General features: G+C 38.1%; 1 long non-coding RNA gene across 1 annotated transcript in view; it reads left to right on the plus strand.

The window, feature by feature from the left end:
- Positions 1-20,522, plus strand: part of LOC119770454 — a 57,100-nt gene extending 36,578 nt beyond the window's left edge. The window contains exon 2 of the long non-coding RNA XR_005278831.1: positions 19,726-20,522. This is a non-coding gene — a long non-coding RNA (uncharacterized LOC119770454). The remainder of the gene's footprint in view (positions 1-19,725) is intronic.
- The last annotated feature ends 2,445 nt before the right edge of the window (positions 20,523-22,967 follow it).

Here is a 22,967-nt window from a genome sequence, read left to right on the forward strand (position 1 = left end):
CGTTCGTTTGCCAGCGTGGTCGCTGCCGGTAGCGGCGATGCGGCCCAGCAAGGAGTCACCGGGAAGATCTCTTTACCCTGCCGGAGTTCTTTGCTCTCGGGGGAGATGATGACGCGGTTTCGGAGCTGCCGTAACAAGGCGGAGCAATTTCTGGCCCTCGGGGAGCTGATAATCAAGCACATCTATAATTGATATTATTTTTGTCTGTGATCTAGTTTTAAGCTTTCTCTCTATCTATCCTTTTCCCATTGCACTTTCTGTAAATTTTTTGAAAACTTTTTCTTACTCTTGTCTATTCCATAGTTATAAGTAATAATTTTTCGATTGAATTACGATGTAAACCACAGCTGAAAGGAACACCAAAACTCTGTTGTGTACCTAAATGAACTCATTGTAAATTGATTATTCACAAATAAAACCGATTTGAAAATTGAAAAAGTAGCCTGCAATGTTTTATGCCTGGATATGCCTCTAGCATGACCACTGCACCTTTTTTTCAATCAACAACATAACTGGATTTTTTTTGCTTTGCATTTCCAGGATGCCTCGCCCCAAATCTAAAATTACCGATGAGCAGCGAGAATTGTTCGAAGCTCACTTCAAAGGTAAGTATGGTGAAGAATGGTCTGACCGCAATTATAACCTTGACCCCGAAGCATTCAAAATTTTGGGAATCAAGTTTACAGCAGCAAATCGAGTGAAAATTTTGGCGCTAATGCAAAAAATACGGAAGCAAACTGAACCTATTGAGAAAACGACAGATTTTGATGGACAAAATGGGACTGTTTCGTGTACGCTATCAACCAATACTAAAAATACTAATTTAAACGCAGCCGAAGTCGATTTGTGTGAGCCTAGCGTTGATTTGTGTGATACGCCGGAATCAACAGGACTTCATTGTCATGATGCATCACCCAAAAAGAAATCACAGCACCATGATTTGACTCAAAGTATCACAAATCAGGCTTCAAGTATTGGTTTAGGAATAGACAATCAAGCTGAATTTTTTGAGAACCCTATTGAACAACTTGATTTAAGTGATGGGCGGAAAGTGATGATAGTTGCTTTTCATCCAGCTTCTGAGAATTCGACGCACGATGAAGTGATTTCCGAAAGTTTGTCGTTCCCCAATGTAGAGAAGGATTTCAATCAAAAAGAAACTGAGCTGGAGGATTCATTTGCCCAAAATAATTTAATATCACAAGATCAGTTTGAAAGTAATGGTGATACATTGAGGAATAACAGAACACTCGTAGGAGAAAGTAATTTTTTTGATTCCGGAATTACTGTTACGCTTACTCGTGAACAATTTAAAAAAGTTTCAGCCGAGAACGGCCAATTGAGGTCTTACATCCGTTGTAACCAGGAAAGAAAAGAGATCATCAACACAGAAGAAGTAGAAGAATATTTAGGATACCAGGACATTTTACGTAGAGCAAATAAAACGTGTTTCGTATACATGAAAAAGAAATACGACCGACCACCCACACTAAAATCTGCAAAGATGAGAATCATTAAAATATACGGAAGATGTAAACACAACACATGTAAACGGTTTCTTTTTAGTGCGCGGTTCGCCATAAATGGCACAGATGACATACAATTCCGAGTATTGCATGATTTGGCTGATATCGATCATAGAATCATAACCGCTGATCAACACCGTGGTAAAGATCGAATCAAGACTAAACGTGAACTACGGAAAACTACTGCTATTGATTTCTATCGAAATAAGATTAAAGAGAACAAACAAAGAATAGTAGACCTAAAAGATTTAAATCTAGCGGGTTCAGCTGAGCTTATTCGAAAAATTTCAGCCGAGGGCAGAATGGACCTACGATTAGATAATGATCCTTTGTTGGCTCTTATCAAGATGTCCGCGATTCCAGATTCATACGTATATCAGATGTCGGTGGAACCGCTTACAGTTATCCTTCTCTCACAGCGTCAAGTTGATGTTCTTATCAAAGCCAGCCTTATTCAGGGGCCTTTAAAGTTAGGTGCAGATGCTACAGGAAGCGTTTTTGCCGAGCCTCGAACCTACGTTAAAAGTCGAAAGCAAGTTTTCATGTATAGTTTAGTTACACAAATTAAGTGCGATCAATCCGAAGAAGCGGTAATAACGTTCCCACTGACTGAAATTTTTACAACAGAACATACAACTACTAACATTACAATCAATTACATAAGAGTTGTCGACCTGATCAAAAGGTCTACAAGCAGACCCATTTACAGTATCGTGAACCAAATTATAACAGATTTTTGCTTGGCCAATGTGAATGCATGTGCGCTTGCATTTAACTCAATGGACATTGTACGTTATCTCCAAACTTGTTCTGAATATATTGATTTGCTAGCAATTGATCCTGAAACTGAAATAAAATTTGTAGTTATTCGTTTCTGTTCTTCCCACTTAGCAAAGGCTTTTTATCAAAGAGTTGACAAACTGTTTCCTGATAAAAGTGATAAAAATAATCATTTATGTAAAGTAGTGCTTTTTGCATTATTAAATACAAGATATCTACGAGACTTCTACGATCTCTTGAAACATTTTTGGATTTATCTGATTACTGATGACTTTGAAGAAAAATCCTCAGCGTTTGCTAATCTTAAAGTAAAAACTGATAATTGTAACGGCAAAAACGATCAACCTATGGATATATCTGATGTAGAAGAGACTACCAACGAAAGGTTTCCATCTGTTTCTAAAGAATTCAAAACGATTTATGAAAACAGTCCATTTTATCGCGATGCGTTCAAGGACTTTGAAAATGTCGTATTGGCAAAGTTTGAAACTTTGGATGATTTTCGTAAGCATAACGAAGCATTGTACAATTTTATCGTTCATTTTATGCGAAAATACGTTACGTATGCTCCAATGTTAGGACAAATGCTTACATTTAAAGTGTATGATGCTTCCGACGTAGAGAAAAATTTAGAAAAAAATCGCGCTAATAACGGAGTTATTGAAGCACATCACAAAAACACAAAAGCAGCCATAAGGAAGTGTATTACGTGTGGAGATCCGCCCATTAGGATCGATGCACATATTACAGATATCTTCAAACCTGAGATTGAAGCGAAAATGTTACAATTTGAACTTCAAATTCCCCAAACTAAAACTACCCGCAATCCCAGACACAGTGCAACACCAAAACATAATACAGGTAGGAAAGGGACGCCAGGCTCACGAAGAAGTGGTCAATTCTCTCCACAGATTCGTACTCCATCTTCTTGCACTAGCTCAATATTCTCAGTGGATAGTGATGCAGTTGCTAATCTACAGGTTAAAGATGTTATTAAAATGAAAGAATCATATAAAAAATCTTCAGTGAGAGCTGAAAATAGCAAATCTAAACGGAAATATCGGAAAGTAGATAAAACATTGCCAACAAACGAAGAAATGACACGATTTATTTGCAACAAGGTTCAAACTCCTAAAACTCGCATCAACAGAGGCAGAGGTGTTTCCACCATTCTGGACAGTCAGAACGTTGAAGAATCAATACCACGTCTTTCAACAATTCATGAAGAAATTTATGAAGAACTTACGCAAAATTTGAAAATCGCTAAAAAACCTGAACAGGTGAAATGTAGTTCAGGTAATCTACTGTTCAAACGATTTGCTCTCAAATCATCACTATCTGGGGAAGATAATTTGCTTAAAGTCGATGCGAACTGTTTTACCGAAACAGTTGCTTCTGTTGTTTCCGAAGACGAATCAACTAAATCGCGTATAAAATCATTAATTGATGAGTCGAATAGTCAATTAGAAAACGAAACAAACATAAAAAATAAACGATCATCACCTTTCGAAGAAATCTCAGGACGGAAAATTCGCAAGCTTAATATAACACTGCTTAATGGCAATGAAGAGTCCAATGATAATGGGCGAATTCCTGTATCATCAACACCAGCAACTAAAACCGCTCCGTTTGAATCAAACTTGTTCAATGAATCGTCTATTTCACATGTTTCAGGGCAAATAACAAATAAATCATCATTATTCGATAAGTCTCGTCGTCGTGAACTTGAGATTGCTCAAACCGTTATTAACGAAGCAACCTTAGGTGGATTTATGTTTCATGATTCGAGTATTTATTTTCCAGGGTATCAATCACATACTTCAAATAGTGCTTTCCATGGGTGTGAGCAAAATGACACAGTCATTGGTTTTCGTGGATTTGATTCCAATTCAACTAATGAAATAAAACAAAACCTTGATATAAAGTTTTTTGAGAATAATTTAATCTCTAATATTGCTTATTACGAAAAACCCCGTTCCGAAGAATGCAATGGTGTTAAAGTAGTTTTAAAGCACACGGATTCCCTTGATGTTCAAAGTATTTCAAAGTTTTGGCTTAACGCTGGAACCGAATGGTTAACGAATTTTGGTCTAGAATTTTCCTTAAGATTTATTTGCAGAATCAATCAAATTCAAGCTTCCGTTTTATTTTGTGATCAAGGAAAGATGCTATTTGGATTTTTGCCCTCAAAAGATTATGACAAGGAATCTATAAACAATATTTTAGCTAAGATTGTCAATAAACCGATTGTTATAATACCTATTCATTTTAGTTCACATTTTACAGCAGCAGTAATTGACTTTATGCAAAATCGTTTTTACTTTTTTGATTCGTTGAATTCAGCCAAATCTGCAAATGAAATGCATAATAGAATTTTGGCAACAGCAAAGCAAGCTACCGCTGGGAACGTTAAATACGAAAACATCCTTAAACGAATTTCAGAATTGCATGTGATGAACATAACTCAAAACAAACAGAGCGATGGTTACAATTGTGGTATTTTTGTTATCAAAAATATAAAAAATCTCATTGAAAACAAACATATATTTGAACGAAACTTTGATCCAAAAGAATTCAGAAAAACTTTCGTAGAATATCTAATTCGACATTCAGATAATGTTGAGCATAATTGTGCCAAGTGCATGAGAGACAGGTATGAACAGGGAATAGAATGGACATGCTGCAAAATTTGTCGTAGAATTTGGGATAAAAAGTGTGCAACATCAACTGTTCCAGAAGCTAAAATGAAATCAGTATTTGAGAATTTCGTTTGTATAATGTGTAAACATTATGTGAGATGATCACCTAACATATTGTTTTATGTTTGAAAAATGTTAAATCCATTTAATGATTGTCAGAAGTACTCCAGTTGAGTCCAAAGTACTAGAAAAGTGTACAAAAAGAAAACACTGATGAATTTTATTGTTAAAAATGATAAATTTCATTTAACAAAGAAATATGTTACCATTAATTTAAACATAGAATCAACCGATCACCAATAGTACTCCAAATGGGTATTGTATTATATCGCGAAAAAGTTGTATAATACAATAAACATTAAACAATAAAAAAAGTTGATCAGCAAATGCAGTACAAATGGGGATTTTATTATATTAAAACAAAATTTTATAATACAATCAACATTCAAATAAAACAAAATGATAATAATCAAAAATACCACGAACGGGTATTGTATTATAACGTTGAAAAATGTTATAATGCTTTAAACGTTAAAACAAGAAAACGATCGTTAAAAAGTACTGCAGATGGGTATTGTATTATATCACTACAATATTTTATAATACAATACACATTAAACAATAAAAAAAGTTGATCAGCAAATGCAGTACAAATGGGGATTTTATTATATTAAAACAAAATTTTATAATACAATCAACATTCAAATAAAACAAAATGATAATAATCAAAAATACCACGAACGGGTATTGTATTATAACGTTGAAAAATGTTATAATGCTTTAAACGTTAAAACAAGAAAACGATCGTTAAAAAGTACTGCAGATGGGTATTGTATTATATCACTACAATATTTTATAATACAATACACATTAAACAATTAAAAAAAAAGTTGATCAGCAAATGCAGTACAAATGGGGATTGTATTATATTATCACCAAATTTTATAATACAATCAACATTCAAATAAAACAAAATGATAATAATCAAAAATACCACGAACGGGTATTGTATTATAACGTTGAAAAATGTTATAATGCTTTAAACGTTAAAACAAGAAAACGATCGTTAAAAAGTACTGCAGATGGGTATTGTATTATATCACTACAATATTTTATAATACAATACACATTAAACAATTAAAAAAAAAGTTGATCAGCAAATGCAGTACAAATGGGGATTGTATTATATTATCACCAAATTTTATAATACAATCAACATTCAAATAAAACAAAATGATGATAATCAAAAGTACTACCAACGGGTGTTGTATTATAACGTTGAAAAATGTTATAATGCTTTAAACGTTAAAACAAGAAAACGGCCGTTAAAAGTACTGCAAATGGGTATTGTATTATATAACTAAAAGTTTAATAATGCAATAAACATTAAACAATAACAAAGGATATATTATATATTTTATATATTATAAGGAACCGGTCTAGACCAATTTTAAATGGGCAGCAGCGGTAGCGAAATCAAGCCAGAGGGTGAAAACAGCCAATAGCAATCTTTTCTTCTTTATTGTTCTGCTGTTTGTGAAGCTATGTCTTCAGAGGATCGTTTTGGTCCTAAACATGAGGATATATTTTTTCGTTGTTAGTTTATATGTTTGATTATCTTTACCTAAATATTTTTCTTTGAGCCCATTTAACTTCGCCTTCAGCAGTGGGATATCTATTTCCGAATCTCTTAAGACATAGTTATTTCCACTGCTGATGACGGTCCCAAGCCCGGAAAGAGCAGTTCAAAAATTGCGTCCATAATCTGATAAGATATTGCGAGACGGCAGGAGTTTAATTTTTTTTTTTTGGGATACATACTATATATGGACGTAACTTTTGAACGGCTTCGAAAAGTATAATATCGATGTCATTGTGCTCTCTTGTACTAAATAGATAGATAGATAGATGCAAAGTACAAGGGGGCACAGAGAAATCGGTGTTATAAGAAGAAGGAGGGAATGTGGCCTTTTTTATATGAATAATATGGTTTATATTTTTTTGGTGTGCGTGAATACGGGAGTAAAGTCGCAGCAACGACAACGAGCAGCATTACAGTCCATGAGTAAAAGCGATAAGACGTATTAAGACGTGTGCCAAAGCTGCTGGCAAAATTTGGCGAATGTATATTTTAGGTGCCCGAACAACTTTTTCGCCCGACTCTTGGAAAACTTTGAAGAAATTTGGAAAAACTCAACTTTTTACCAAAGTCCCATAACTCCCGCTAGACCCAATCAATCAAGCTGGAAATTCAGGAAAGTATAGTTCAATGTGTGCCAAAGCTGCTGGCAAAATTTGGCGAATGTATATTTTAGGTGCCCGAACAACTTTTCGCCCGACTCTTGGAAAACTTTGAAGAAATTTGGAAAAACTCAACTTTTTACTCAAAGTCCCATAACTGTCGCTAGACCCGATCAATCAAGTTGAAAATTTAGAAAAGTTTAGTTCAAAGTGTGCCAAAGCTGCTGGCAAAATTTGGCGAATGTATATTTTAGGTGCCCGAACAACTTTTTCGCCCGACTCTTGGGAAACTTTGAAGAAATTTGGAAAAACTCAACTTTTTTACCCAAAGTCCCATAACTCCCGCTAGACCCAATCAATCAAGCTGGAAATTCAGGAAAGAATAGTTCAAAGTGTGCCAAAGCTGCTGGCAAAATTTGGCGAATGTATATTTTAGGTGCCCGAACAACTTTTTCGCCCGACTCTTGGAAAACTTTGAAGAAATGTGGAAAAACTCAACTTTTTTACCCAAAGTCCCATAACTCCCGCTAGACCCTATCAATCAAGCTGGAAATTCAGGAAAGAATAGTTCAAAGTGTGCCAAAGCTGCTGGCAAAATTTGGCGAATGTATATTTTAGGTGCCCGAACAACTTTTTCGCCCGACTCTTGGAAAACTTTGAAGAAATTTGGAAAAACTCAACTTTTTTACCCAAAGTCCCATAACTCCCGCTAGACCCAATCAATCAAGCTGGAAATTCAGGAAAGTATAGTTCAAAGTGTGCCAAAGCTGCTGGCAAAATTTAGCGAATGTATATTTTAGGTGCCCGAACAACTTTTTCGCCCGACTCTTGGAAAACTTTGAAGAAATTTGGAAAAACTCAACTTTTTTACTCAAAGGCCCATAACTCCCGCTAGACCCAATCAATCAAGCTGGAAATTTAGGAAAGTTTAGTTCAAAGTGTGCCAAAGCTGCTGGCAAAATTTGGCGAATGTATATTTTAGGTGCCCGAACAACTTTTTCGCCCGACTCTTGGAAAACTTTGAAGAAATTTGGAAAAACTCAACTTTTTTACTCAAAGTCCCATAACTGCCGCTAGACCCGATCAATCAAGTTGAAAATTTAGAAAAGTATAGTTCAATGTGTGCCAAAGCTGCTGGCAAAATTTGGCGAATGTATATTTTAGGTGCCCGAACAACTTTTTCGCCCGACTCTTGGAAAACTTTGAAGAAATTTGGAAAAACTCAACTTTTTTACTCAAAGTCCCATAACTCCCGCTAGACCCAATCAATCAAGCTGGAAATTCAGGAAAGAATAGTTCAAAGTGTGCCAAAGCTGCTGGCAAAATTTGGCGAATGTATATTTTAGGTGCCCGAACAACTTTTTCGCCCGACTCTTGGAAAACTTTGAAGAAATTTGGAAAAACTCAACTTTTTTACTCAAAGTCTCTAGACCCAATCAATCAAGCTGGAAATTCAGGAAAGAATAGTTCAAAGTGTGCCAAAGCTGCTGGCAAAATTTGGCGAATGTATATTTTAGGTGCCCGAACAACTTTTTCGCCCGACTCTTGGAAAACTTTGAAGAAATTTGGAAAAACTCAACTTTTTTACTCAAAGTCCCATAACTCCCGCTAGACCCAATCAATCAAGCTGGAAATTCAGGAAAGAATAGTTCAAAGTGTGCCAAAGCTGCTGGCAAAATTTGGCGAATGTATATTTTAGGTGCCCGAACAACTTTTTCGCCCGACTCTTGGAAAACTTTGAAGAAATTTGGAAAACTCAACTTTTTTACCAAAAGTCCCATAACTCCCGCTAGACCCAATCAATCAAGCTGGAAATTCAGGAAAGTATAGTTCAATGTGTGCCAAAGCTGCTGGCAAAATTTGGCGAATGTATATTTTAGGTGCCCGAACAACTTTTTCGCCCGACTCTTGGAAAACTTTGAAGAAATTTGGAAAAACTCAACTTTTTTACCAAAAGTCCCATAACTCCCGCTAGACCCAATCAATCAAGCTGGAAATTCAGGAAAGTATAGTTCAATGTGTGCCAAAGCTGCTGGCAAAATTTGGCGAATGTATATTTTAGGTGCCCGAACAACTTTTTCGCCCGACTCTTGGAAAACTTTGAAGAAATTTGGAAAAACTCAACTTTTTTACCAAAAGTCCCATAACTCCCGCTAGACCCAATCAATCAAGCTGGAAATTCAGGAAAGTATAGTTCAATGTGTGCCAAAGCTGCTGGCAAAATTTGGCGAATGTATATTTTAGGTGCCCGAAAAACTTTTTCGCCCGACTCTTGGAAAACTTTGAAGAAATTTGGAAAAACTCAACTTTTTTACCAAAAGTCCCATAACTCCCGCTAGACCCGATCAATCAAGTTGAAAATTTAGTAAAGTTTAGTTCAAAGTGTGCCAAAGCTGCTGGCAAAATTTGGCGAATGTATATTTTAGGTGCCCGAACAACTTTTTCGCCCGACTCTTGGAAAACTTTGAAGAAATGTGGAAAAACTCAACTTTTTTACCCAAAGTCCCATAACTCCCGCTAGACCCTATCAATCAAGCTGGAAATTCAGGAAAGAATAGTTCAAAGTGTGCCAAAGCTGCTGGCAAAATTTGGCGAATGTATATTTTAGGTGCCCGAACAACTTTTTCGCCCGACTCTTGGAAAACTTTGAAGAAATGTGGAAAAACTCAACTTTTTTACCCAAAGTCCCATAACTCCCGCTAGACCCTATCAATCAAGCTGGAAATTCAGGAAAGAATAGTTCAAAGTGTGCCAAACCTGCTGGCAAAATTTGGCGAATGTATATTTTAGGTGCCCGAACAACTTTTTCGCCCGACTCTTGAAAACTTTGAAGAAATTTGGAAAACTCAACTTTTTACCCAAAGTCCCATAACTCCCGCTAGACCCAATCAATCAAGCTGGAAATTCAGGAAAGTATAGTTCAAAGTGTGCCAAAGCTGCTGGCAAAATTTAGCGAATGTATATTTTAGGTGCCCGAACAACTTTTTCGCCCGACTCTTGGAAAACTTTGAAGAAATTTGGAAAAACTCAACTTTTTTACTCAAAGGCCCATAACTCCCGCTAGACCCAATCAATCAAGCTGGAAATTTAGGAAAGTTTAGTTCAAAGTGTGCCAAAGCTGCTGGCAAAATTTGGCGAATGTATATTTTAGGTGCCCGAACAACTTTTTCGCCCGACTCTTGGAAAACTTTGAAGAAATTTGGAAAAACTCAACTTTTTTACTCAAAGTCCCATAACTCCCGCTAGACCCAATCAATCAAGCTGGAAATTCAGGAAAGAATAGTTCAAAGTGTGCCAAATCTGCTGGCAAAATTTGGCGAATGTATATTTTAGGTGCCCGAACAACTTTTTCGCCCGACTCTTGGAAAACTTTGAAGAAATTTGGAAAAACTCAACTTTTTTACCAAAAGTCCCATAACTCCCGCTAGACCCAATCAATCAAGCTGGAAATTCAGGAAAGTATAGTTCAATGTGTGCCAAAGCTGCTGGCAAAATTTGGCGAATGTATATTTTAGGTGCCCGAACAACTTTTTCGCCCGACTCTTGGAAAACTTTGAAGAAATTTGGAAAAACTCAACTTTTTTACTCAAAGTCCCATAACTGTCGCTAGACCCGATCAATCAAGTTGAAAATTTAGAAAAGTTTAGTTCAAAGTGTGCCAAAGCTGCTGGCAAAATTTGGCGAATGTATATTTTAGGTGCCCGAACAACTTTTTCGCCCGACTCTTGGGAAACTTTGAAGAAATTTGGAAAAACTCAACTTTTACCCAAAGTCCCATAACTCCCGCTAGACCCAATCAATCAAGCTGGAAATTCAGGAAAGAATAGTTCAAAGTGTGCCAAAGCTGCTGGCAAAATTTGGCGAATGTATATTTTAGGTGCCCGAACAACTTTTTCGCCCGACTCTTGGAAAACTTTGAAGAAATGTGGAAAAACTCAACTTTTTTACCCAAAGTCCCATAACTCCCGCTAGACCCTATCAATCAAGCTGGAAATTCAGGAAAGAATAGTTCAAAGTGTGCCAAAGCTGCTGGCAAAATTTGGCGAATGTATATTTTAGGTGCCCGAACAACTTTTTCGCCCGACTCTTGAAAACTTTGAAGAAATTTGGAAAAACTCAACTTTTTTACCCAAAGTCCCATAACTCCCGCTAGACCCAATCAATCAAGCTGGAAATTCAGGAAAGTATAGTTCAAAGTGTGCCAAAGCTGCTGGCAAAATTTAGCGAATGTATATTTTAGGTGCCCGAACAACTTTTTCGCCCGACTCTTGGAAAACTTTGAAGAAATTTGGAAAAACTCAACTTTTTTACTCAAAGGCCCATAACTCCCGCTAGACCCAATCAATCAAGCTGGAAATTTAGGAAAGTTTAGTTCAAAGTGTGCCAAAGCTGCTGGCAAAATTTGGCGAATGTATATTTTAGGTGCCCGAACAACTTTTTCGCCCGACTCTTGGAAAACTTTGAAGAAATTTGGAAAAACTCAACTTTTTTACTCAAAGTCCCATAACTGCCGCTAGACCCGATCAATCAAGTTGAAAATTTAGAAAAGTATAGTTCAATGTGTGCCAAAGCTGCTGGCAAAATTTGGCGAATGTATATTTTAGGTGCCCGAACAACTTTTTCGCCCGACTCTTGGAAAACTTTGAAGAAATTTGGAAAAACTCAACTTTTTTACTCAAAGTCCCATAACTCCCGCTAGACCCAATCAATCAAGCTGGAAATTCAGGAAAGAATAGTTCAAAGTGTGCCAAAGCTGCTGGCAAAATTTGGCGAATGTATATTTTAGGTGCCCGAACAACTTTTTCGCCCGACTCTTGGAAAACTTTGAAGAAATTTGGAAAAACTCAACTTTTTTACTCAAAGTCCCATAACTCCCGCTAGACCCAATCAATCAAGCTGGAAATTCAGGAAAGAATAGTTCAAAGTGTGCCAAAGCTGCTGGCAAAATTTGGCGAATGTATATTTTAGGTGCCCGAACAACTTTTTCGCCCGACTCTTGGAAAACTTTGAAGAAATTTGGAAAAACTCAACTTTTTTACTCAAAGTCCCATAACTGCCGCTAGACCCAATCAATCAAGCTGGAAATTCAGGAAAGAATAGTTCAAAGTGTGCCAAAGCTGCTGGCAAAATTTGGCGAGTGTATATTTTAGGTGCCCGAACAACTTTTTCGCCCGACTCTTGGGAAACTTTGAAGAAATTTGGAAAAACTCAACTTTTTTACCAAAAGTCCCATAACTCCCGCTAGACCCAATCAATCAAGCTGGAAATTCAGGAAAGAATAGTTCAAAGTGTGCCAAAGCTGCTGGCAAAATTTGGCGAATGTATATTTTAGGTGCCCGAACAACTTTTTCGCCCGACTCTTGGAAAACTTTGAAGAAATTTGGAAAAACTCAACTTTTTACTCAAAGTCCCATAACTCCCGCTAGACCCAATCAATCAAGCTGGAAATTCAGGAAAGAATAGTTCAAAGTGTGCCAAAGCTGCTGGCAAAATTTGGCGAATGTATATTTTAGGTGCCCGAACAACTTTTTCGCCCGACTCTTGGAAAACTTTGAAGAAATTTGGAAAAACTCAACTTTTTACTCAAAGTCCCATAACTGCCGCTAGACCCAATCAATCAAGCTGGAAATTCAGGAAAGAATAGTTCAAAGTGTGCCAAAGCTGCTGGCAAAATTTGGTGATTTTTTTTTTTTGAATTAAATATACTTTATTGAATCTTTCTTATAATAATTACATTTGGTTTACATAATAAGTGGTCAGCTGTGGCTCTTCAGCTTTAGTTTGCTTTTCGTGATTTAAACACTGTTCATTTTCATAACTTTGAAAGTATATGATTTACCATTTTTGTAACACTAGGTACAATGAGGAAAAAAAAATGTTAAGAAACATAACCTAACCTAAAACTAACCTAAACTTACAATAAACTAAACCAATCCTTGAATCAAGGGGTATTCAGAAATAGCACATTTTGCCCTGAATTTCAAACATTTTTCTTGAATCTTCTGATCCAACATTTTTACTTCTGCTAATTCATGAACCTCATTTGATCTTGTCCAGCCAGGAACATTCAAAACCATTTTGAGTACCTTGTTTTGGACACGCTGGAGCTTCAATTTATGAGTTCTAGCGCAACACTCCCAAACAGGTACTGCATACTCAATAACGGGATAAATTATTTGTTTGTAAACTGCTAGCTTATTTTTCAAAGATAGCTTTGACTTTCTGTTTATTAAAGGATACAAACACCTGATGAGAATGCTGCACTTGTTCAATATTTTGTCTACATGCTGCCGAAACAATAGTTTCAAGTCAAGTATGAGACCTAAATAGACAACTTCCTTTGACCAGGGTATTGAAACATCATTCATTTTAATCAAAACATCATCCTTTGGGGCAAATCGGGCCGATTTAGAAAGTGGAAAAATGATGGTTTGAGTTTTGGCTGCATTTATGCGAATTTTCCAGTCGCCAAAGTATTCGGAAAGAACGTCAAGACCCTTCTGAAGACGGCCAACTAAATATCTGGTTATTTTACCCTTATAAATAACGGCAGTGTCATCAGCAAAAAGTGACAACACACCATTACCAGGAAGAGTAGGCAAATCAGATGTAAAAATATTGTACAGAAGTGGGCCAAGAATACTTCCTTGGGGAACCCCAGCATCAATGTTGAATAATCCAGAAGCAATCCCATTCAGAAAAACCCTGAACGATCTCTCCGAAAGATAGTGCTGGATAATTTTGATAAGATACATTGGAAAACCGTATAAATACAGTTTATGTATCAAACCATCATGCCAAACATTGTCAAAAGCCTTCTCAACATCCAACAAAGCCATAGCAGTTGATTTAGACTCAAGCTTGTTCTGCTTGATGATTTTAGTTACTCTCGTAAGCTGATGAGCAGTATTATGTCCCTTGCGGAAGCCAAACTGCTCGTTCAAAATTATATTATTATCGTTGGTAAAATCCAAAAGCCTTGAATAGATGACCTTCTCAAAGAGTTTGGACAGACTACTCAAAAGACTAATGGGACGATAACTTGTTGGCGATGTTGGATCTTTTTGAGGCTTCAAAATTGGTATGACTTTGCCCAGCTTCCAATTGGTAGGGAAGTAACCAAGTTGCAAACATTTATTGAAAATATTGGCTAGATGTTGAAAGAACTGATCACTCTGTTTTTTCAACACCAGATTAAAAATGTTATCAAAGCCAGGAGCTTTCATATTTTTCATTTGTTTTACTGCAACTTTGACTTCCTCACCAGAAACATGGGAATCTGCAGGAAATTCAAAGGTAGAGTCATTGATTGTTGAAATACTATTGGCAACTGATGTTTCTTTACGGCTGGTCATGGAAGCGCCAAGATTATGAGAACTAACAAAATGAATCCCAAGTGCATTTGCCTTTTCCTCAGATGTAATCAAAGGAGAATCCTCAACAATAAGAGGAGGAATAGGCTTTGGTTTGTTTTTAAGAACTTTGGAAAGTTTCCAAAATGGTTTTGAATAATTCCCAAGCTGGCTTACATGTTTTGAAAATTCTTGATTTCTGATATTGTCAAGTCGATCTTGTATGATTTTGTTCAAATTGTTAACTGAAATCCTTTTGTCATAGTCCCCAGTCCGTTGATATTGTCTCCTATAAACATTCCTAAGTCGAATCAAGTGTTTAGTATCTACGTCAATATCAGTTACCTTAAAATTAACAGGAACCTCTCGAACGTTGGCAGCCTCTGCTTGGTTGATAGCCTGCTGGATCACCTCCAGCGAACGATCAATATCAGCAGAAGTTTCAGGGTGTTGATCATAGTCGATGTTGCTGTCGACCACTTGCTGAAACTGCTGCCAGTCAACGTTGTGGTAATCTTTCCGGGTTGGTTGCCGCTGCGGAGTAACGGAAGCTCCAACCTCCACAACCACCGGATAGTGATCAGAACTCAACTCTTCAAACACCTCAGGATGAGCCACGTTCTCAGCCATATTGGTAATGAAGAAGTCGATGATTGAGTGATTCCCAGACCGAGCCACCCTCGTTGGACGATCCGGACTCACAACGTTGTAGTATCCGTTTTGCAGATCGTTGTGCAGAATCACTCCGTTCCGATTCCTCCTGCTGTTGCCCCAAACTTCATGCTTCGCGTTGAGGTCACCAGCAATGATGTACTTTGCGCTCCGCCGTGTCAGCTTCTGGATATCGCCTTCAGTTTTGCTGCTGAACCATCTCTGGCATTCACCTGACGTGGGCAGTATGCAGCAATGAAGAGTACTGGGCCAACAGAAGTGGAAATTTCCACCCCAACGGCCTCGATGATGTCCAGCTTGAAGTGTGGCAGCCGGCGTGGCTTGAGATCACGATGAACAGCGACAAGCACACCTCCTCCTCCAGAGGTGGTCCTATCGAGCTGCGTCGCGATCTTGTAGTTTTGCAGATAAACTTTTTCACCGGGCTTCAGATGAGTTTCCGTGATGGCAGCTACGTCGATCTCCTTCTCGCGAAGAAAATCCACCAGCTCTAAGTTCTTCCTCCTAATGGAGCAAGCGTTCCAATTCAGCAGCTTGAGACCTACGATCCATACTGGATGACGAACGAGGTCAGCACTTCAATCTGCTGGGTCTTGGTTTTGCATCCACGCAGTGCAGCGGACATCTGTTTGAAAATATTGAGGAGTTCGGTTGAGGTGTAAAGATCATTACCATTTTCCTCAACTGCTGGTTCTTGGGTTGGTCTTGGCTCCTGGCTGAAGCCCGGTGGTGACGGTCTCGGCTCCTGGCTGGAACCCGGCCGTGGATGATTCATCTCAGCTCTCTTCCTGGGATCCAACGGCAACGGTGCCAAGTTCGGGACCTGGCGTCGCGGTTGAAGAGGTGGAAAATTTTGCTCCACCAGGGCTGGAGGAGTTCTACGACGCTGAGGCTGATTCTTCGTCGATGCTTGCTGCCGAATTTTCACGAACTCAGCTCTCTTGGGGCACTTTCGGTCGGTTGACGAGTGCTCACCGTTGCAGTTGAGGCACTTCACCAGCGAATCTTGGATGCACTGGGATGTGATGTGCGCATCGGTACCACATTTCGCGCAACGACGCTTCAGGTGGCAGTTCTTACCTCCGTGCCCGAAACCCAGGCAGTTGAAGCATTGTGTGACGTCACGGTGCACTGGTCGGTATCGCTCCCACGACACGATAATGTTGAAAACCGCTCGAATCGCCTTCAGCTCAGGAAGCGTCGTCGATCCCTTAGCCAAATGCAGCAGGTAGAGCTGGTCACGGTACTTGATGTCTTTGTTGCGTCGGCTCATTTTGTGCACGGCCAACACATCCAGTTTCAAAACTTTTAGCTCGGCAGCTAATTCCTCCACTGGCATGTCGTACAGACCTCTGACGACGATTTTGTACGGCTTATCCATGACGACATCATGGGTAAAGTACTCCGCCTCGTTTTCGGTCAAGTAATCCTTGACCAGTTGATAGTGCTGCCTGGATTGCACCAGCACCTTAAATCCGTCCTGACACAGACGAATGTTGCCTAGGACTTTCCCAGACTTGATGAGTTCAACCAGCCCCGCTCGGAAGTCGATCGTTGCTGCTGATTGCCGCACATAAAAAGGAGGCAGTTTCTCCTTTCGCTGTTTCACTTCATTCTCCTTTCCTTCCGCTACCTGGTCCTCGTCAGGCAGTCCAGCGAACTTGTTGTTCTTCAAAAGCTGCTCCTCGTGCGATGAAGAGTTCTCCTCCTCCTCATCCATCGGTACAGTACCGTCGCTCTTTTTCGTCTTTTTGCTGTTCGATGTCACTTCCAAAAGCACCTTCCTTTTGGAAATCCCCGGTTTTTGGCCATCAGTTGAAGCCTCAACCTTCCTTTTGGAAATTCCCACTTTTTTGCCTCCTTGAGCCGCAGGTAGGGCAATATTGCCGGCGTTTTGCGCCGGGACGCGACGAGTCATGTTGATTCAGACAACCTTCACCAACAAATGCTCGAGTAACAATGATTTGGCGAGTGTATATTTTAGGTGCCCGAACAACTTTTTCGCCCGACTCTTGGGAAACTTTGAAGAAATTTGGAAAACTCAACTTTTTACCAAAAGTCCCATAACTCCCGCTAGACCCAATCAATCAAGCTGGAAATTCAGGAAAGTATAGTTCAATGTGTGCCAAAGCTGCTGGCAAAATTTGGCGAATGTATATTTTAGGTGCCCGAAAAACTTTTTCGCCCGACTCTTGGAAAACTTTGAAGAAATTTGGAAAAACTCAACTTTTTTACTCAAAGTCCCATAACTCCCGCTAGACCCAATCAATCAAGCTGGAAATTCAGGAAAGAATAGTTCAAAGTGTGCCAAAGCTGCTGGCAAAATTTGGCGAATGTATATTTTAGGTGCCCGAACAACTTTTTCGCCCGACTCTTGGAAAACTTTGAAGAAATTTGGAAAAACTCAACTTTTTTACTCAAAGTCCCATAACTCCCGCTAGACCCAATCAATCAAGCTGGAAATTCAGGAAAGAATAGTTCAAAGTGTGCCAAAGCTGCTGGCAAAATTTGGCGAATGTATATTTTAGGTGCCCGAACAACTTTTTCGCCCGACTCTTGGAAAACTTTGAAGAAATTTGGAAAAACTCAACTTTTTTACTCAAAGTCCCATAACTCCCGCTAGACCCAATCAATCAAGCTGGAAATTCAGGAAAGAATAGTTCAAAGTGTGCCAAAGCTGCTGGCAAAATTTGGCGAATGTATATTTTAGGTGCCCGAACAACTTTTTCGCCCGACTCTTGGAAAACTTTGAAGAAATTTGGAAAAACTCAACTTTTTTACTCAAAGTCCCATAACTGCCGCTAGACCCAATCAATCAAGCTGGAAATTCAGGAAAGAATAGTTCAAAGTGTGCCAAAGCTGCTGGCAAAATTTGGCGAGTGTATATTTTAGGTGCCCGAACAACTTTTTCGCCCGACTCTTGGGAAACTTTGAAGAAATTTGGAAAAACTCAACTTTTTTACCAAAAGTCCCATAACTCCCGCTAGACCCAATCAATCAAGCTGGAAATTCAGGAAAGAATAGTTCAAAGTGTGCCAAAGCTGCTGGCAAAATTTGGCGAATGTATATTTTAGGTGCCCGAACAACTTTTTCGCCCGACTCTTGGAAAACTTTGAAGAAATTTGGAAAAACTCAACTTTTTACTCAAAGTCCCATAACTCCCGCTAGACCCAATCAATCAAGCTGGAAATTCAGGAAAGAATAGTTCAAAGTGTGCCAAAGCTGCTGGCAAAATTTGGCGAATGTATATTTTAGGTGCCCGAACAACTTTTTCGCCCGACTCTTGGAAAACTTTGAAGAAATTTGGAAAAACTCAACTTTTTACTCAAAGTCCCATAACTGCCGCTAGACCCAATCAATCAAGCTGGAAATTCAGGAAAGAATAGTTCAAAGTGTGCCAAAGCTGCTGGCAAAATTTGGCGAGTGTATATTTTAGGTGCCCGAACAACTTTTTCGCCCGACTCTTGGGAAACTTTGAAGAAATTTGGAAAAACTCAACTTTTTTACCAAAAGTCCCATAACTCCCGCTAGACCCAATCAATCAAGCTGGAAATTCAGGAAAGTATAGTTCAATGTGTGCCAAAGCTGCTGGCAAAATTTGGCGAATGTATATTTTAGGTGCCCGAACAACTTTTTCGCCCGACTCTTGGAAAACTTTGAAGAAATTTGGAAAAACTCAACTTTTTTACCAAAAGTCCCATAACTCCCGCTAGACCCAATCAATCAAGCTGGAAATTCAGGAAAGTATAGTTCAATGTGTGCCAAAGCTGCTGGCAAAATTTGGCGAATGTATATTTTAGGTGCCCGAACAACTTTTTCGCCCGACTCTTGGAAAACTTTGAAGAAATTTGGAAAAACTCAACTTTTTTACTCAAAGTCCCATAACTGTCGCTAGACCCAATCAATCAAGCTGGAAATTCAGGAAAGAATAGTTCAAAGTGTGCCAAAGCTGCTGGCAAAATTTGGCGAATGTATATTTTAGGTGCAGGAACAATCTTTTCACCAAGCTTTTCACCCTACTTTTGTAAAACTTTGCTGAACGATAGAAAAACTCATTTTTTACTCGGAGTGGAATTTTTCGTCATTTTCGTACGATGCGAATTGTCTTGTTTGGATCGGTCACGAGAGAAGACAACATGCTGATTATTATCACGCCAGACCAACACTTTTCTTTTCAATCGAGGACTTAACATTTAAATAGTTTTTTTTAAGTATTCATATTCATAAATAACTATTCACCATAATGGTGACAAAAGACCACATTTTAGTTAAATTCGCTTTATTTCGATAAAAAACCAACATAATCTTTTACAAGATCTTATAAATTCGAAGAATTTTAAATTACTTTTCATAAAATGAACCACCCTAAAATTTCCGTAGTTCCTGAAAATTCCGCTAGGGGCGCTTCATGCAGCATTTCGGTGCTGTCAGAATTTTGGTGCTTAATTCACGCAGGTGAATGGATTACATTCATTATTATTTATATGTTTATTATAAAGCAAAACAAACAAACAACAAAACGAATATCAACAACAGCAGCACACACACAACACACACGAGTGTGTGGTGGACAACAACCTATCGCTGGCATGTGGACAAATAAGAATAGGGGAGAGTTACTCATATCGAAGAGCGAACGCAGGAATGACGAATGAAATTAAAAGGAATACCTAAACCGACGTTGCGCAGCGCGGTGTAAGACACGGTGGCGCCAACAAAAAATAGGGAGAAATTTCAACACATATTACATTAAAAAATATTACATAAAGATATGCTATTAAATAAACAAAAAAAAACATTACAGAAAAAAACGCTATTACATAACTAAATCGATTTCGATCTTTAAATCGTTTAGCTAGTGAAAAAAAACTAAACAAAAACTAACGCTAAATTCAACACAGTTAAAAGAAATGTTTAAAGAGAGTAAAACAAAATCCTAGAACTAAACATAAAATCCCAAAAGTGGGGTAGCAGCAAACGGTTAAGGTATATAAATTTAAAGCCTGTGTGTAAGCATTTTCGATCATCCGGTGAAATCAAGCCTGCGCGGAAAAAAAAGATTAGACAGAAAAAAAACCTATATACATTTGATTATATACTAGATTTACTGAGGAAAGCAAGAGAGAAAAAAAGAAACAGTTAACATTTGATATATTATTATTGTGGAGACAAACTCGGCAAGAGACGCACCGAATGCATAGCAAAGAATGTAATCTTGTCAGTCAGAATTGTGAAAAGGTGAAGCAAAAAAAGAAAATAAACAAAAAGAAGAAAAAAAACACATTAAAAACTAAATAAAACAACACTCACCCAACCATGCCACGTTACATCTTTTCAAAACGTAACGGACACCGCGACGGAGACAGTGTGAGATTGGCCACTTTTACAATCAGTACAAACAAAAAACCAACATCAAACTCTCACAACACACACACAAGACCGAAATTACACACAAAACTCCCTTCGTTTTGTTTTATAAATATGTGTTTTCCAATTCGCTCAAGTAGACTATACTCGTTTACAACGAAGTGCAGGGAAGTGTGTTTGAAAAATCCTTTATCTTCGGTTACTGTAGTGTAACATTTTGGTTCGCAAGTTCGCCGCTTCAAGGGTTTAACAAAAGGCGAGATTCTTGAGATTTAGTAGGTTCCGTTTGTTTAAACAATTGCTTTTTCTACCTTTCGGTTTTCGTTTCTTCTTTCTATTAGCAACTTTTAGTAGAACAAACAAATTTAAGCCGGGCAGTGCGTTTCGTTTATTGTTTTAACTTATTGCAGCAGCAGCAGCAAAAACGATCGGTCTATTGTTTTATTTCGTTCGTTTGAGAAGAATTTGAAAAAACGCAATCTAAACAGAAAAATCCCACGGCAAAAGCAAACGGCTAGGCAAAGTATGAAACTAATCAAAATCAATTGTTTTTGTCTTTCTGTGCTACGCTATTATTACTATGATTATAATTATTAATATTATATAAACTACTACTATTAATATATTTTCTATTTGTTGGAATGTTTTCGTTGTAGTTTTTCTTTTCTCATCCCTATGTTATTATTTGTTGAACTTGAAAGAATCACATTGGAAATGATCGTTTCAGAGCATTTCAAATTTGACTTTTCCAAGTTCCACTTTTTCTTTGAAAGAACATTTCCTTTTTTTGTTTCTGTTTCGTTTCGGTTTTTGGTAAGTACTGAGTAATTCTTTGAGGAGTTTGTGTGCCAGCTTCGTCGGAGGATGAAAGGATCAAATTTGCGCATCCTCCGGTGAAAAAAAAAGGGAAAACGAAGAAAAAGCCGACGCGTTGGTCAGGGTTGAATGAAGTGTTACACAATTGCCATTTATCAACCATGTACGCGCTGATCCCTGTTTTGTCTGATGGGATTGGAAGTTTAAAGATAGTTCGAGGGCCCGTCTGGTTCTTGTACTATGTTTAGCCAGGGCCAGACAATGCCCAATGACCTCGGAATTGGGCCGCCAGGATCTCTGCCATTCTGAAATGGGTCATTTGAAGCAGCGCGAGGGCTGTCGCCACCTTATACCCGGGATATGTTGTATCAGCATAAACCAAGTCTGATACAAACTATACTTTCCCATAATTTCACTGCCGGCCAGCGTGTATTTATAGTTCATTTATGCCAGGGCTGCGGAGTCGGGTCATGTTTCAAACGACTCCGACTCCGACTCCGACTCCGGCTTTCTGAGATTAGCCGACTCCAACTCCGACTCCGGCTCCGGCTTTCAGCTCTAACCGACTCCGACTCCGACTCCAACTCCGGCCTGCCAACTCTAGCCGACTCCGACTCCGACTCCAGCTTTTAACAAATGGTTGGCTCCGACTCCGACTCCGACTCCACATATTTTTAAATGTTTCAAAAGTTAGTTAACTATTTTTTTGAAGGCATTGATAAATAGGATTATCTAAATACTCTCTTAGTCTCATGTTTTTCTCAAGGGAAATAAGTTAGAAACACAAAACGAAAAAAAGTTTCTAGGTAACAAGTTTTAAACATTATTGAAACAGTAATCAAAAAATATCTGCTGTTCTGAAGGCATTTTCAGAAGAACAATTTTTTTTGTAAATATGGATTTATTTACTTAACCTTAAGTTACATTTAATTTATGAAAAGCTAATAAATTTGAATATTTAATTTATATTTTTTGAATTAATCATTAAAAGAAACCTAGCCTTAAGGAGCGATTTAACATATAAATTCAATTTGCTCACTTTTAGGCTGAAATTTATGAGAAGCACAGTTTGATAGTCGCTGTGCTTCTTCTCCTTGGTTTTTTCAATAACAATTTTAAACGAAACTACTTTTTAAATCTCCATTGATTTTTTAAGACGTACACTGCCCATGTTCGCATAGATGTCCCATATGCAAGCTGCAAGCTGAGAAAAACTCAAGGCAAGTTTGTCCCACACATAAGGCAACGTGTTAAGTTTTCACAAAAAAAAAATGGATTTCCTTCTGATTTCTAGAACAAAGTACTGGATGTTATATGCTCTTCTGAAAGAGCACACGATTTTGAACCAAACTGCACCAATAACTCAAAAATGATGAAAATGCATATGGGACATTTATGCGATCACGGGCAGTACATCGCGCCATGGCTAAAGGAGATTATTATCGCAAATCAATGTATCTTAAAAATTTCTTCTTGGAAAGGACGCTTAAAGGGTCCTTTTGAAATATCCGAAA

This window comes from Culex quinquefasciatus, chromosome 3 (genome assembly GCF_015732765.1).
Source record: "Culex quinquefasciatus strain JHB chromosome 3, VPISU_Cqui_1.0_pri_paternal, whole genome shotgun sequence".
Taxonomy (NCBI): domain Eukaryota; kingdom Metazoa; phylum Arthropoda; class Insecta; order Diptera; family Culicidae; genus Culex; species Culex quinquefasciatus.